This window comes from Pagrus major, chromosome 7 (assembly GCF_040436345.1).
Source record: "Pagrus major chromosome 7, Pma_NU_1.0".
Lineage (NCBI taxonomy): Eukaryota > Metazoa > Chordata > Actinopteri > Spariformes > Sparidae > Pagrus > Pagrus major.
In genome coordinates, this window is record NC_133221.1 from 2,950,389 (window position 1) to 2,968,484 (window position 18,096).

General features: G+C 40.4%; 1 long non-coding RNA gene across 3 annotated transcripts; it reads left to right on the forward strand.

Moving 5' to 3' along the window:
* The first annotated feature begins 313 nt into the window (after nucleotides 1-313).
* Nucleotides 314-16,876, forward strand: LOC140999260 (uncharacterized). Of its 3 annotated transcripts, none has more exons than XR_012179487.1 (4): nucleotides 314-482; nucleotides 10,943-11,041; nucleotides 13,407-13,517; nucleotides 16,155-16,876. It is a non-coding gene; the product is annotated as an uncharacterized lncRNA (long non-coding RNA). The 3 variants fall into 3 exon arrangements; XR_012179488.1 differs by lacking the exon at nucleotides 314-482 and adding an exon at nucleotides 4,174-4,274; XR_012179489.1 differs by lacking the exon at nucleotides 314-482 and adding an exon at nucleotides 6,409-6,700.
* The last annotated feature ends 1,220 nt before the right edge of the window (nucleotides 16,877-18,096 follow it).

The window sequence follows — 18,096 nt, forward strand, 5'->3', positions numbered from 1 at the left end:
ACCAACCGAGCGCTCCGATCTGATCGTCAGGAGGGTTGTTGCTCCTTACGTGTGTCATGTTTAATCTTTATTTAAGTAAACAAATCAGAACAAGGACACTGTTTCATACATGCAAAGCAAAAGACATTCTTGCAAATCTAGAATATAACTTATTTTTCCAGGATAATTGAAATGTTGTCAGGAGTGCTTGCTTCTCCTGTAAAGCCACAGTGTTCCTTATTTATGGGGAAGGATGAGGGAGGGGTGGAGGGGAGAGAAGAGATAGGAGGTTTGCTTCCTCGACTAATAAAAGCTTCAGGAGGTGTGTGAGTGTCTGTCGTGTGTCTGCAGTGGAGAGTAGACACGCTTCTGTCTAATCAACAAGTGTTTCTCCTTTCAGCTTTAGACAAGATTTCTCTGCATGTATCTGGATTCTGCATCTTTAGTGACGTGAAATTCTCAAATCAGTGGATCTGACATCACAAGCAAATACTGAGCAAAAGGTAAGACTTTAAGCTTTTCAGTTTTAAACTGCAGCAAAAATATGAAAGTGTCCTTCCTATATCTGTATATTTTATATTTTTTGTGAAAAGGACTGGCAGTGAACGGGACGTTTGTGTTGTTAAAATTAAACAAAAAGGTGACATTTAGTTTTGTTTCTTTTTCTGGAAACTCACGTGATCCATTTCAGTCGACAAAATATGAAGAGTAGAGTCTCAGACTTGAGTCAATCACTTGCACAAAAATATGAAATCAAAAATTATTTCAGAGGCATTGTTTGGACCAGATTCCCTACAAACTTCTAGTGAGGCCACTCTCTCGAAGTACACAACAGACTTTCATTTGTAAACAGCTGTTATTTGCGTGTCGTATTTCTTGCTCCTAAAATTAGACTCCTAATAATAATAACCTTTACCACTGCATTTAACTTTTTAAAGTTGTGGTTGAGCAAACATTGTAGCTCTGAAAATGTGACAGATTTAATTAATGTAATGATAATGTGAAGGCATCATGATTACACTTTGACACTTTGGCCTTCGGACTTTCAGGTTGTGACTTGGCCCGAGTGCAGCTCAACCAGCTCCAGTGCAGCAGTTAGCCTGCACTGCATCCACTGTTAGTCACAATACCATAATAGTGGCGATTCTCCACCCTGTATCCTCTCTATCGTGTCCTGACTTGTTCAAGGGCCGGTGAAGTTCACATGATATTCTCTTCAAGTTAAGCACGAGCAGTCAGATGATCAGACAGGTTGTAAATGTCAGCCCTTCTCAGAAAGTTTCTAGGTTTTTTTCCCTTCTTTTACAACCTGTGTTGTCGACACCGTTCTTAGAAGTACGATAACATTGTACTCGCCATCTTAAGTCCAGCGGGGGAGATAACAAGACTATCAATCACACAAGTCGTAAACAGAGGTGCCAAAAGTCCACATAATCTCTCCTCCAGTAGAAGTTCAGATAAGACTCTGGTGAAAGTACAAGTACTGATTCAACTTCTTTACTCCAGTAAAAGTAATAGCACCACAAAGATAGTTGATGGTTGAGTCTCATTCCCAGGACGTCAAATAGCCACATGTTGGGTTGGTAAAGCGTCCCGAGCAGCAACAAAGTGAGAAATAAGAAACTCTCTGCAGATACGAGACACTAACACGCCTTTTCTCCCCATTCCAGCCTCCCTCTCTGTCTGTTTACATCTTCTTACGTCTTTGTTTCGTCTCGCTGCGTCTGCCGTGCGTGATGTGCTCTGATAGGTTGAAATCAGTCTTGTGATGTTTGGAAGGCGGCGTGCGATGACGCCAAATAAAAATAATCCATAATTCCCCTCAAATGCATCAAACTAAAGTAACGAGCCTGTTTTGAAAATGTGAGGAGGAGAAAGTAAAGATATAGGCCGTTGACATGGGACCTCCAGAGCTTTCTTTTCTATCTATCAGTCTCTTGATGTCTGCCTGGAGATCCCGTCATCAGGCGTTCTCCGGCCTCTTCCTTTTCCTTTGAGGGGCTCCATGTCAAAGCTTGTCTGGTGTTTGACACTGGTTTCAGTAATGTGAGCCTGATTCATCTCCATCTTCTTCTTCCAGTTCTGTCTGCTGCTGGTAGTTGTTGTGTCCTCGCCTACAGATCATTCTTGCTGATCTTGTCTGTCCAGCAGTCAGCAGTTGTTGATAAAAGTTTGCACTTTATTGATTGTGGTCTTTGTTATTTTCAAGGTCTTGGCGCCATAAAGCAGCACTGATTTTACATTGGAGTTTTGATTTGAAAAGACATTATTTACTCCTTTATTCGATTTGCACACTGAGGGTGTAAATAAAGTCTTCTCAAATCAGTTTGGGATTTTGGGACTTCCGGGAGCCATTTTTCTGTTTTTGGTTTTGTACATTATTTCCAACATTGTAAATGCTCAGGCAGAGCACGCTTACTTGCTCAGTTAACTCTGCAGGGTCGAAGCTGCACAGCTCACATGCAGTGAAGCATGTTAAAGCCTTCACGAGTTTGTGTACAGATACTGCTCGATGTAATCCAGCAGAAGGCGGCGAGTGAGTCCGAGGTCAGTGGATTTACGGCTTGATTTTGTAAACTCTCGGCCTTCTAAGACCTCATCGCTCTGCAGTCTGCTGATGAGGCAAATCTCCTTGGCATCCCAGTCATTAGTCAGGATAAACAAGGAGACTTGTTTCACAGGTTGAAGGGCAAAGTCTACAGGAACAAACATTTACAGCTGCACAAGGTGGGATTTTTATGTAACAAGGACAAAACCGCCCAAACTAAACATGCAGCCTACAAACTGTCAGAGTGGTGGTGGTTGAGTTTTTGGTTGGATATTATGGTCTTGTTTAGTCTGGCTAGATTAGAAATGTGCAGACAGTCAGTTAAATGTTTAAACCCTCGATGGAAAACTAGAATAACCACATCACAGCGAGGTCACAGCGAACAATTTTTGCATAATATTAAGATGTCACAGTGAAGTTTGTGTACATTTTATGTTACTAATTGAACAATGCGGTTAGCTGTTGTGTCCAAGATGGAATACCCAATATTTTTTCGGATAATGTTTGAAATTATGGATAAAATTGTGCTCAACTGAGTGTTTCCTCACTTTTAAACTCATTGACTGGTCCAAGGTTAAACCACAGAAAAAATAAGTCGTCAGAAAAATCCACAATTCAGACAGGAAACAAGAGGAAACAAGAGAAAACCAACAAAAGTAAAAGTAACAACTTCGGAGCTTTCAACAGCTCCAAAGTTGTTTCACTCATTTGTTGTTCTTAAAATAATATTGCGATACATGATATATATCGACATTTTGACCAAATACCTCTATATCTGTATGGCAGATAATCATCAGTAATGTGGATATAATGACTACATTGGTAAAGACAAGTATAAGAACAAGTAGAGAGTCTGGTAAGTTCAGAAAAAGACATCACTTTACTGTGATACAGCCTTTAAAAACAGGAAAAGGGCAATACATATGACATATCACAATATAACAACATCCAAAATCTAAGACGATACATACACATCATTATAACGATGTGTATCTCATATATTACCATGTTGACATCACAGAGTATGAACAAAGGCACGAACACACTGGTAATATAGGTAAAAAGACTTGAAATTAAAGCTTTAAAAAGGACTTTGCAGGTAAATAGAAGTGCTGTACAACACCTGAAACATTCACCACCACCACGCTCATGTAGGTGGCACAGGTGTGTAGGACGTCCTTGAGGTCGTGAATAATAAACTTTTGATAACCTCCATAAAGCCTGAAACTAACAGCTGAGTCGACTTCAGATTTGGATAAAGTCCACGAAGGGTTAGGACATAAAACAAGACCGCTGACTACAGAAACTCAAAAGACTGATATCACAGTCCTGCCTTCACTGTTTGACTCAGAGGGTGATCTCTGCGAACAGCAGTGAAGGAATGACAGAATAAGGATTCATCTGACTTCATGTTAAAGACATTAGGCTCTCTGCACTGTCATGTTCATGGAGGGAGACCCTCCAGTTACTTCAAATGTAGGTCACAACGGAGCTAAAATATGTCGCCGTGAGCCACGAGATAAAAACGGCTGCTGACCTTTTGACTTGGATGCTACCCGACTCCTAGCCACTCCTACGCTGCGTATGAGACCTGCAGCGTCATCCCCCTCAGAGGGGAACCTGCAGATGTTGGTTCATTTCCTGCACGTTTCTGTCTGAAATCTTCAGGATCCTGCAGAGCTCCAGTCTGTGTCTGGTTTATTACAGTGAGGGAAAAGATTTCAAGTGTCTGACGAGCTGATTAAAGGTGGGTGCGTGCATGAGAACAGATCAGGTCTGTTTATCATCAGTGAACCAGTTGTCAAGTCAGTTTAAAGGTGCGTGCACGTGTGATTTGACAGACCTGTCCGTCGTTCTTCCTTTCATGTTTCCTACTTTCCTTCATGTTTCCATCGTTCTTCCACATTTCTTTCCTTTCTCGCTTACGTGTTTGCTTCTTCCTTCCTTCCATGTATCGTCTTCCTTATTAGCTCCCATGTATCCTTTTCTGCATTTAAAAAGTTTCCTTCCTCCCCTCTGCATATTTCCTTCAATTCATGTTCCCCCCTTTCGTCTGTTTCCTTCCCTCCTTCCATGTAACTTATTTCTTCTTTCTTTACTGTCTTCCACATTTCCTCCTTCCTTCCTTCTCTTTTTTACTACCTTTTATGCATGTTGTGTATTTTCTTCTTTCTTGCTTCCTTCAATTCATGTTTCCTCCTCCACTGTGTTTCCTAATAAATTTTCTTCAATGTGACTTAATCCCTTCCTTCCCAAGCCCTTTCTTCCTTCCTTGTTGTAGTCTTTCTATATTCCCTTCTTTCCATCCCTGTTTACTTCCTCTCTTGAGCCCTTCCTTCCTTCCTTGTTTCCTTCTTCTTCCTTCCTGTCTTCCATGTTTCCTTCTCCTTCCTCTTCCATGTTACCTTCTTCTTTCTTGCTTTCCTCCTTTTATTTCCAGTTTTATTTTGTCATATTTACTTTTTTCTGTTTGATCTTTTCTTCCTTCCTTCCTCGTTTGCATCTCTTTTTACATATTCTATCATTTCCATCTGTTGATTTCCTCTCTTGAGCCTTTCTTTCTTTTCCTCCTGCCTTGCTGTTCTTTGTTGTTGTGTTTCTTTCCTTCCTCTTGTCCCTCCCTCCTGTTCAGCTCATGTTTTCATTCAGATCAACTGACGGCTGCAACAGTTGTATAAAGAAAAATTATTTAAAAACAAATTATTTTTCCTTTCCTTTCTATATTTGAAGTAAAATCACAGATCATCATAAAGCTCTGCATGTGTGTACGTGAGACAGATGTAAGATAGAGTCTTGCAGCCACATGATTGAGGGATTGAGGGAAGTAAAAGGAGAAGCTGAGTCTATAGGAGGAGGAGGAGGAAACAACAGTGGGTGGCTGCGACCTTTGTCCTACATCTCACTGACAGACCAGGCTTACATAAGCAGTGTTTAGATTACCCTTACAAAACACAGCAGCATGAAATCAAAGACAGACACGGGAGAACTGGTTCAATGCAGAGTCACTGGAGACGTCATTACGCTGCACTTTTACCAATTCACATTTCTGTATTTTTTTGTCTTCCATCAAAGAAATCTACTTTTTCAGATCACAAAGCTTCGGACCTTGTTTTGGCTCGACTCCAGCACAATGGACTGAATGAATTTCTACTTTACAGTAGTTCGATGTCGTTTACATCTTGGGTGAACAGAGTAGGACTCATTTTGATTCATACTGCACGTATTCCTCCGATTCTTACAGCTGAGGGAGGCTAATCCCAACTCCAGATGTCGGGCAGGAAACAAAGTACAAATGTATTTCATTTGTTAGTTCAGTGCAAAGTTATTTAAGAGTAGGGGAAAAAAGATTTACACTTACTGTAAAAACTTATCATATAGAAATGTATTCAAACTCTTATAATAATGGAAATAAAAACACAATTTTCAGAAATATGGTGCTTTCTTGCAGCACTTGAATGCTGAAGTGGCCCCTCTACAAGGTCAACCAGCAACGTTTCAGTGGACTTCATCAGAACATCGAAATGTTAGCATGTCGGTTGACCTGGCCAGTACAAATTGGCGAAAATGAGATTAATCAACTTTGTCCTGGAGATCGGTGTGTGTGCTACCTTTAAACCTTTGGGTATTTAGCAGATGGAGTCCCCAAAATATTCAGCGTTTTACGGGAAGATAGAAGTGAGATGGTTTTTATGTATTTTTGGCTAATTATTAAAACACAGGGAGACAGAATTAAAATGTAACATGTCTTTAACATCACAGTCCTTGTTACACTTAATATCCGATGTGCTGAAGTAGAGCAACGCATTGATGACAGACCGCACTTTAGGTCACGTCCTACTTAAAGACCAGTACTGTGGGTGGTGCTGCAGTGGTAGATATGGACTGTACACACCACAGCAGTTGGTTCTTGGTGAGAATTCACTCAGCCTCAGGGTGAAGCGAGGGGTCACCTACATATGAAATACTACACAGACTCAGAAATACTTATCTCTCCAGCACACTCATGCCATTATCATCCCAGCGTGACCAAACGGATTTACGTAACCAACAGTATAACCAATTTTAAGTGTGTCACAGCAAAATCCAACTTAAAACAAGACTTTCTAAATACACTGCGCATATTTACTTAATGCTGAACAGACCAACGTCCACACAGCTGCACGGTCTTACCAGGTATGACTGTCTTTACTATCACATTAAGATATTATTTGCACACTGCATTTCTTTGAACAAACACCGTATTTGTACAATACATGTAGAGTTTGCACGTTGGTATTTATGTGCATGTTGTTTCTGAGCTTTGTTGCCGTTTTAATTTCAACCAGGTCACCACCGATATGGTGAAACTTTACTTTATGTTGATGCTTTAGTTTTCTTTAGGTTCATTTTTCAATTTAATGTTGTGACAATGTTGTCTGTTTAGATTTAGGTGCAAAAACATCAACCCAATCGCCAGAGTAAATGTTGCTGTAAATGCCAAGTACGTTACTGCAAAACCACAGAGAAGTTAAAACTGAAGGCTTCTTTATGTTGCAGCTTTACAAGTGTTGGCCACAGACAGATTGGTATCGGCGTATATGTTGTCAATATCGGCCGATATGAAAGGTTTTTGGTTTTAAAGAACACTGCAGAAATCGATGCTTGGGGAGATATATAATTATTACATTGAGTCAAGTTGACAGTTTCAGTTCACTGATGTAATTTTAGATTTGTTAAACTGTAAAATATCTCACCTTCATTACATATTCTCGTTGATAACCACATTTGTGTGTATATCAGCCAATACATCACTAACGACATTTTTTACTGCTAAATTTTGTCATCGGCCCCGAAACTGCTTATCAGGCTCTAGACAAAATCATGGTTTGGCTTTAAATACCTGTTTTGGTCATCTTGATCGCGGATGGAGACGGTCCCACTTCCAGTTAAAAATAGCCGGTGTTGATACAACTTAATTGGCTAGAAATGTCCCCAGGTGTCCCCAAATATTCAGTGGTGTGACTCAAACAGCCGTCGGCCATTTGGCAGCTTTGTTGGCTGTAATAACGCTCTGTCCCCTCCACCTCCCCTCGTGAAAGATGTCTAATAAGCATATCATCTGAACCTGATATGCCACATTTGGTACAAATGTCAACCTTCGACGTATCTGTGGTTTGTAGAAACGTTAACTGCTCTCATTATATCCTGGCGACTGGGCTGGAACGATCATGTTTTGGCTAAATATACCTGGTTTTGTTGCCACAAACACGGCTGGAGATGTCCTGACATCTTGGTAAAACATGCGGTGGTTTCACGCTTACAGTTGAAAAAATGTCCCCAACAGTGGTCTCTGGCTTGGCAGCCATCTCGTGCAGCTGCAGCGTCACCACCATCCCCCTCCAACTGCCAGCATCCAAGTTAGTTTATATGGATGTAATGTTAACGTAATATGACGCAGATTGTAACAACATCAGTGTTATATGTGCGATAGGTATGTAATTTCTGTGGTTTGCAAAAATGTAAAATGCCGAAAACATTTTTGATACTCAACAGTAAAGAGGCAACGTGGTCGGTGCCAGGAAAATATCAAAACTCGATACTCCTACATAACACAAGACAAAATTGCCAGTGCAGATGGATGATGGATTAAAATTGTGATCAACGTGTTCCTTTTAAGAATGCAGCTGATGCATTATTAGACTGAGGTCAACAGAAAAACATCAAACTGGAGCAGCAAGACTTTTGAAACAGAGCCATGATCCCTGAACCACAAACGGATCTTATCTCTAAAAATAAATGACTGCGTGCTTCCCCAGCCGCTCCGCTGTCTCACATTTCAACACTAAAGCAAATATTTTTTAGAGATTCTGCTACCAGAAAAAGGATTTTTTATCTAAAGCCAACAGGGCTGCACTGATACCCCCGACTGAACCAGGACAGGACAGGCCTTAAATAAACACCAGCATGCACACAGCATGTGGGCTGTTGACCTTGACTTCAGGACACGTAACTTTAATCCTATTTTGACAGTTTATCACCAACGTACCTAAATCTGAATTGATGAAGACGTTATGACTGACAATTATGATAGTTTTGTTAGCAGAGATTCAGGTTATTGATGGTAAAAGATATCCTGCATATTGCAGGAGCACAGAGGGAACTCCAAATGATCTAAAGAAACAATCACAGATCCCAACTCCTACATGCTCTTATTCTAGACTCATCAACCAAATAAGAGACACGCTGTAGTCAATCTGAGTTTTGGGCTGCTCATCTTGATTACTACATGCTGATATCTTGGTGATCTAAAGTCGTGTTTTCTTGCAGCTTTTCAAGAACCTTCCTGTGGGTTTCAAATCTCTAAATCTTAAAGCAACTAAGATCAGTTGTTTGTACTACCAAAGAATCAGATGTAGCATCAAATAATCTCCCAAAACACATCATAAATAGATTTTCCAAAGTGATACTTACTGAGATGCACCCTAAAAATGAAAACTAAGAAAAACAAACCGGTATTTGTTTCATGGTATCAGACCAAAAACGAGATAACAAATTTATCACCTTTTCATTTTCCGATTTTCAATTGAATATGGAAGGAACGAATGAACCATGTTATTTCATACAGTGATGGCCTGGGAACCATGTTATTTCATACAGTGATGGTGAACGGGAGAGCGTGCATGATTGTAATGCAACAAATATTCAGTCACAAGATCAAATAAAAGACATCAAATTGAAGTGGAAGTGAAAATGCAACAGGGAGACAAAAGGCAGTGACACACACACACACACACACACACACACACACACACACACACACACACACACACACACACACACACACACACACACACTAACAGAGTGCGTCTAAAAATAGCAGCATCAGTGTTCAGGTTGAACGGTCTCTGCGTTCACTGGAGTAATCATTGACTCTGTTTGCCTTTTATCTATTTGGACATCCAGCTCAGGATTTACCTTTCCCTCTTCCTGTCCTTCTTTCCACCACGTCACCCTCTCTCTAACATTGTTCGTTTGATTTTCTGTTGGTGCAGTTTTTAGTTTAGATGGAGCTCTATCCTCCGTCTGGTCTGGTCTGGATCTTCTGTTGTTCAGGTTTTGGTGACTGTTCAACGAGACGGCGTCGCTAACGAGACTGTTGGCTGTGTAGTTCTTATAATTTTACGTATTTTCACAGTCTTATGACAAAAACTGTGACTTTAAAGTAATATTCTTGAAGATTTTCATGTAAATAAATGTCTGTTAAGTCACTATCCATCGCCCAATGAGGTATCACAATGATGATTGAGCTCTTGCATTTGCTGTAATACCAAAGATGCACACTGGATGTCTGTGGCGACTTTCCCGGGAAAATATCACAAGCGGCGCACAGTTAGTGAAGTGTTCACAGCCAGAGAGAGAAGGTGGTACGCATCATAATGACCGGAATAAGTTAGCCTAATGTTAGAAAACATTTTTTATTCAGTAAACAGTAACTGTTATAATTACCGTCTCAGAAGACATCATTCCCTTTTCCGCTTTCACATGGCGTTGCTATGGAGGCGTGGCAAAGCTGACGTCACACAGGCGACACTGGATCTCCGGTGAAGCAGTGAGGCCCAAAAATACACCTGCAATTGCCGCTTCGGGAAATCTTGGAGATAAAATTATCTTTTAAATTGACAAACATCATGTGTGTAGTTTATGGCACCAGTCAAACGGGATTTAGAAATTATTTGTCTCTATTTACTACCGTACAAAGTTTTTCCAAAATTACGTCCCATGGGGCAAACCGGAAGAGCCGTGACTTCGGCTCTCCATACTGGTCATGTGCGATCTCTGTTGTTATGGATACACATACTATAGGCCTCCTGTTTGGGTAACTGTCTGTTTGAAAGCCTGGCAAACTGATCACCAAACTTGGACAAACAAAGATTGAACATGTTGAATCTGACCAAACATCCTAAAACAAACACCGACAGCCGTGGCACACCAAACAAACAAACGTCTGTGTTTGTCTGTTTGCTGGAGACTGTTTAATTGGTGTGCCATCGGCTTTAATAACACTCAATAAACAAGTGATTTGTTTCCTTTGATGTACGGCTCGTTCAAAATTAAAGCTGAATTATCAGATATTTAGGAGGCTTGTAACTGGTAATGGGAAAAGCGCTCCTGTTGTATTTGTTTCTACAACAGCGTAGATCGATGTCCAGCTCAACTTCAGTTTCAATTATTTATACAGTGCTTTACAATAACAACAAATAAGATTCGGAATCTAAGAACAAGATAAAAAATATTGAAATAATTACAATTCTTGTATTCGAGTCTCGAGATTTAAAAAAGGATGCCAAGTTCTGACCCGAGTGACATCTGACCTGAGTCATGAAATCTCTCTCTCTCTCTCTCCTTTTGTGTCTCTCTCTCTCTCTCTCTCTCTAGGATGTTGACCCTGTAGGTCAGTGACCTCGCACATCCGACACGCCATGACAAGCGTCAACTCTCCCGCCTGTCTGCTCGCCCGCAACCGCTTCTACAGAAGTAAGACCACACGTACACTGAACTTTATTTTTACATCCTGACTTTAACGTGTTTGCCAAAAGGGAAGACAAATATTTGAACTGACACAAAGTTCATGTGGGCACGCATGAACTTGGGCACGTGTTTCCTTCATGACTGTTCATGAAATCACATGTGTTTTTAGGAAAACAGCGACTGTGCTGACAAGGAAAATAACATCCTGCCTGTCTTCACTGAACCGGGATGTCACCTGATTGAGACACTGTTTCTACTGTACGACCAATAAGTCTGATTTGACAGAAAGTAGAATGAATCTGAATCTGCACAGAATAGAAAGTCTGGCATCTTTTAGCCCTGTGTTTAATCCATTTTCAGGAGATAACCCTACAAACTCAGACCCAGGTTAAAGTCAGGGTTAGCCCAATTTGCAATGTGCCAGGATTGTGCCTGTGTAAAAGCTCTGTTAGCTTGGAGCTTATCAACTTAAGATGGGGGCTAAAAGATGGGTGAAATAAAGCTGCAACAGTTAGTTTATTAATCATTATTCGGTTGAGAGAAAATTAATTACAAACTATTTTGATAGTTTGATGTTATTTGCTGGTTCAAGCTTCTTAAATGTGAGGATTTGCTGCTTTTCTTCATAATTTATGACAGTACATGAAGAGTCTTTGCTGTGGACTGTTGGTTCAGTGGTGGGAAGTAACAAAGTACAAATACTTTGTTATTGTACTTGTACACAATAGGCATTGTTGGCATTTAAAAAAAAACTATTTTCTGACCTTTTATAGATTAAATGCATTGTTGGAAAATAGAAAATAATAATCGTCAGACTTATCTATGACAAAAATGGTTGTTTGTTGCAGCTATGAATAAATAATTTGCCTTAATTGTCTGCAAGTGGAGGCAGAAAGCTCAGATGGATATCTCAAAACTTCAGCAGATAAAAACAGAACATTTGTGTGATTTGAAACTGCTCCTTGAACACATCTGCACTAAATACATAAGTGAAAAAGGAAACGAAACTCACTTGTTCCCACTAACGCTAACAAATACAGCAAATACTCCCATATATACAGTCAGCAGTCACACATGCTACCACTCACACACACGCATACATACATAGATACAAACACTGAATCAGCACTTACACAGCGAATAAAGTCTGGCTTTGTGACGTGCTGCCATGTGCACGTGGCTCAAACTTCCTGCACACTTGTTCTTATGAAGAACTTCAATAATTTCTAACTCGAGACAAACATTCCCACACCACGATAAACGTGCTGACACGCTCCAGCGAGTTTGAATCAGTGCCCAGAACATTTTAGAGCAGGTGGAAACTCGCCTTGAAAGAAAAACAACAACGTGACCAGGATCACCATCAGTTGGTTAATGGTTATAATGATGATTAATTATTACACTGATGTTTAAGTAGGATAAGAACAACTTTTGCCCAAGTTGTTGGCAGTTTAGTTGCGAATGAAACTACATTCATATCATCAAACAGGCCTGTCACGATAACTGCTTTTTGTTGGACTATACGTTGTCCCAGAGATAATTGTGATAAATATTAAATGTCATTATGCAGAAAAAGATGCTTGAGGTAATTCATAATTATTAAATTCCTAGTCAAGTTCCCTTTTAAGTGAGCTGATGTGATTTTAGACAAAGTTTATTGTCACACTGTAAAATATCCTGCCTCTGTTAGATACCTTTGTCACTTCGCTGTGCCCAAGTCTTACAGTGGTCGGGGAAACACTGCTATTAATCTGGCATCGTGTTGGCTAAAATGTCGGTGACAAACACAACAAGTGAGATCAAGGCCAATAGAAATGATCGAGGTCATAAACAGTGGGGTCTGAGAACGCACTGAAAATGTATAATAGTGTCATGTAAACCAGGAAATAATCTGAAAGTTTGAGGATTCGGACAGTAAGTGAAAGTGTCAGAAGTCAAATTGTTATTCTGGGCAAAAAGGGGCTGTCTCAGCATCAAATCATGGCTAGACTGAAGGTTTCTAGTGCTTGGAGGTCTATACCACTTTACAAAAACTGGATCTCAGCCCATAACATAAGGAAATATGTCATCATATCCGTGGTTTGCAGAAACATGGAAGACAAATATTCTCTGCATACATGAATAATGAAAGAAGAACTGGGGAGGTCAGCATCAGCAGTGACAGAAACTCAAAACAGGAAGACGTTTGATTGACTGAAGACGTTTGATTGACTGACTTACAAGAAGCTCCTACTACTACTACTACTAATTATATATCTCTTTACTGCATATTTTTCTTTCGTTCTAGCTATTGTCACAGTGAAAATGTGCTCTCAGTCACATTACAGTATATAGTAGCACTGTACAGTACACATGTGTGTCTCTCTCTCAGACCTGCCCTCCGGTCCGGAGCAGATGAAGCCTGTGTTCAGCCGTCACAACGACTCCGTCAGACACAAACAGAAGCAGCTCACCCTCTGTGTCTCCATGGCAGCACCTCCTGGTAAACCTATACCATACACAGTACACTTTTAAGAAAGGCTTTACACTCCCACCGCCACTGATGTTTGGTGATCAGCTCCGGCTCCTAAAGATGTGGGGTGAGTTTGAGGTCTGAGCTCGGTGCAGGCCAGTCAAATCCTTTCACACCAAACTGGGAAAACCTTTACGGACCGAGGTTTTCGCATTGGGGCATCGTCCGGGCCTTCCTTCTCCAACCTTTTGGTATAAAGTTGGAAGCACGAATGAAAAACAGGCCCGGACCAAATGTCTGTAGAGAAGGCTTCCTCATACCTTGCTGCAACACACAGCAACATAACAAGCAGGAAGCAAAGATGAAATGATGGAAACGTGCAGCGATACACATTTTCTTTTAGGAAATTTTAGGAGCATTTAGACGAAAACATACATAATGATTTCATATTACTTTGAAAAGTGTTGGTCTGGCCTCTTCGGGGGAATTTCTTTCACTTTTCTAAGAGCTGTTGTGGCCCCGGTGTGTAAATAGGTGAGTAGGCCTACAAGAAGGTAGATGTATACAAGCACACACGCTATTTATAGTTTACAAAGACATCTCTGTACGCTCAGTAGGTAGGCCAGTATACACAAACAGTATATGCAGCTCACACACATGCAGAATTAAACCTAGAGCAGAACAAAATTGGCCCTTTTAAAACCAGATTAAGTCCAACTGGGTTAAATTATGCATTTGGAATAGTCTGGATTTAAACAACAAGGCCGTAGTTGTTCTGTATTTTTCCTTTTGTGAACAAACTGTGAAAAAGCAGAACCAACACTGTTAGTTTGTCTGTTAGTAGTTTCAGATGTCCCTACGCTGTCTGTGGCTCTCAGCCCGAGCCCATTCTTTCCCCACTAAAGACATAAATCTTTTAAACGGGGGCCACAAATAGAAAGTTTCCTTTTTAAAAAAAGACTTTCCTGAAATAGCAGCACGCTGTAGTTTTTGCGAATGATCGTCAAACTGGAGAAAAAAGTGCATTTGTTGCATTTTTGTCAGCTGAGGATGACGACAAAGTGGTTATTTATTTAGACACACTAAAAAACATTGAAAAGAAAGAAACAAGGGACCGGAAAGCAGAACAGAGAGGAAGAACTAGAATGTGTGACTGGTATTTGCAGACTGGGAGGGAAGGATCAGACTTTGTCTTCTCCATCTTGACTCAGTGTGTCCAGTGAGCCAGTAAAACTGCAGTGTAAGTGGAAAACAGATGCTCAGCTTGTGGAAACAGTCTCAGCCACTGTAAAACATTATAATCTGACATGATACTTCTCCAAACATATAAAATTACAGCCGCAACAATTAATCGATTGATCGAGTAGCTGACAACTATTTAAATGAATCGCCAAGTATTGATTGATCAGTTTAAAAGATAGAAGCATGAATTCTGCATCAAAATCTCTAAAAACAACTGGAATTTGCTTTATATCTTATTGAGTTAAGTACTTACATTATCCCAAATTTGTATCCCAACAATGTTTGAACCAGAGGTATTCAGAAGTTTACTCAAGGTAACGATGCATTTCATTATGTCACCTGTCGCTATAACTTCCAGGAGAGTGTTAGGAAGGAAGTTGAAGAACATGACTTACGTCCCATCAGATAGATTTTCATCAATCTATCTGATCTACCATTGGTGGTCGTTTAATGGTGTGTTCACCACCATCGAAGAGTTTGACTGCAGGATCATTTGTGTTTTTTCGTCCCAAACAGCCAGATTACTTTACTGTACATTAGCTGTAAAATAGCAAGCAACGTCACACACCCGAGGGTCAACATCTGACTAAACTCAGCACTCAGAAGTAAAGTACATTTCCCCTCCAGCTCCAGTCAGCAGGCAACATTACAGAACAGAAACACCCGACAATGGAGACACCTCCGCAGATCACTGCTGCAGTCAGGTTGATAAACAGGAGTGAAGATAAATCCACTTTTTAATCCCAAAAGTTAAAAAGTAAAAGTAATCTCTGAGCTCTCCTAAGAAAAATGCTGCTTTCTGTTTACTCCCGGGCGACCGGTGCCGTAAACGAGTCCTTGCGGGTGACGTAAAAATGCTACCACAAAGCAGTAGCGTTGCTGCAGTTACAGCGCCTTCATACAATGAACTTGTTTTGAACTCAAAATTTGGATATCCAACAGTCATTCCGACGTTGAGTTGTGCTTTACACGGCGTATTAAATCACAACCGTAGTGTACGTTAACGTTAGTGTAGCAACAGTGCTAAACAAGTAGCCTACACGTTAAAATTACGATATAAACAACAGAGGGTTATATCCTACGGTAGACATTTTTATATCGCACTACGATACATATCGTAATATCGCACAGCTCTATCGCACAGCACTACAAACAACTAATCTATCAATCCAAAAGGTACTTGACGTACTAATCGACAATCAAAGATATTGTTAGTGGCAGATCTACATTAAATGCTGATTTACTTGGACAGTAAGCAGAGAAAAAAAACCTCACAAGCTGGATAAAAAAGGTGGCATATCGGCAGTGAAGACCTATTGAGCTCCTGCAGGTTATCCAGGTGGTTCCTCCTACAATACAGATATTTTTTAATTTGTTTCCTGACTCAAATTAAACTCTGTTTCTCTCTCTTCCCTGGATTCTCAGGTGGCACTGGAACCAAAGGATTATGGGTCGACATCATCCTGGGCTCTTCTTCTTTCCTTTACTTCTCCACCTCCAAACCAACCAGCCCTGCTGACCGGCGCGTCAAGTAGAAGGAAACAAGCGCACCTCTTTGGTTTACAGACTAAAAGGAAGTTTTAAAAAATCTGGATCATTTGACTTCCCTGCTCTTATCAGCCCTCCTGGCTGCTCAGGATTTTACAGCCTGGGTCAAATGGACAAGCCAAGACAAAGTGGACAAATTCCGTGTAGAAAGACACTTGAAAATTAAACATCAGCAAAACGGACCTGATGTTGAATATCTAAGGCTGCTTGCAGCTCTGTAATGGGGCAAAATGTAATATCCCTGAAACAGAGCTTCACAAAGTGATCTTTTATTGGGCCACTACTGTGAGAATTCAGAAATGTATGTTTTAAGTATGTTTGCAGTGAGTCACTTTAGCTCCAGTCTCAAGCTGAAAATACAGGTACTGAGAATAATGTATGTATTAAAGTATGCTATGATTCCCTGTCCCGATTTAAAGACTGTTTAAATGTGACTTTTAGTTGGTGTTGTTTGTTAGTATCAAAGAGGGAAGCTGGCTGCTCATCTCTGATGATCTCTGAAAAAAATATGAAATTATAAATTGAAAAAAGGGGAAAAGATGACGAGGAAAGCTTGAAAATCAACTATTGTTTTGTGCCAATAAACAGTATTGTCTCGACTCTCGTTTATCAATTATAGCATCAACTTCAGTCTGGTTCCAGGTGTCCTGCAGGGTCCACTTTTTGTCTGAATTTATGCTTGTATTCAGTCTGTGTGAACTAAAATGCAGCTTACAGCAGGAACCGAGAGCATTTTTGTCTAAATTGATTTGAGTTATCAGGCTAAGCAAGGACGTGGGAAAAACTGCTAATCTATGTACCAACATACATTGAAAATATTCTGGGTTACAGTTAACAGATGATGTTCCTAAACTGAAGTCCTGAAATAGGTGAATTGGATGTTTTTTTAAACAATTCGAAGACTAAATCTCTGACGAAACTGGACTGCTACTTTTTTTCACATTTTATAGACTAATCAAAAAATGAATTAATCAATAGTAGCAATTATCATCACATGCTAGCCCTAATGTTATTGCAACACTGTTTTCAACCAGCACTATGTCAAGTTAGCCAAAAGAAGAACAGATGTTGAGAAACGGAAGGAGGGGAGCCTGACAAAGAGCGGCAGAGATCCTGACAGAGGAGAAAATAAATCACCTCCTTCACTCCCACTTTTCAACGACCCTCCGAGCACCCAGTGACCTGGAAAAACTGCAGCGTGGGACGACGACCGGCCGCTCGGCTCTTCAAATGAGCCACAGAACAAATCCTCTTTTCAACCTTTCAGCACCGTCATGCAGAGGGGCCACTTTACAGCAGCGTCGCCCATTGTTTGTCTTTCCTCTGTTTCATAGAGACAGACAGAGAGACAGAGGGGCTGAATAGGGGACAGCGGTGCTTACACAAACCCATTTTACAGTCAAATGGGAAAATCCTGGCGTCAGGATTTGTGCTGCTCTACAGTCAGCAGGGAGATTTTTCTCCACATGTCGGGATAACATGCAGGAGTCAAAAGATAAAGAGGAGTTTGTGGAATTGCGCAAAAGGCTGAAAAAGTTAGTTGGTGTTTGCTTTCTGCATCGTCATCATCCCAACTGTACGCATGCCTCAGAAGCACTGTGGTGACCACTGCTTGTTGGATTTAAAAAGGTCTGAAACTAACTCAGCTGATGACCAGAAATAGAATTAATTTATTGTACAGATGGGTTCAATTGAGCTTTATTTATACCTGTGAAGGCAAGTGTATGCAGCTCAACACCTACAGCAAAATATATACAAAACATAAGGATAAAAAACAAAACAATTAAAGGCTTTGAGCTTAAAAATATGTGCAGAAATT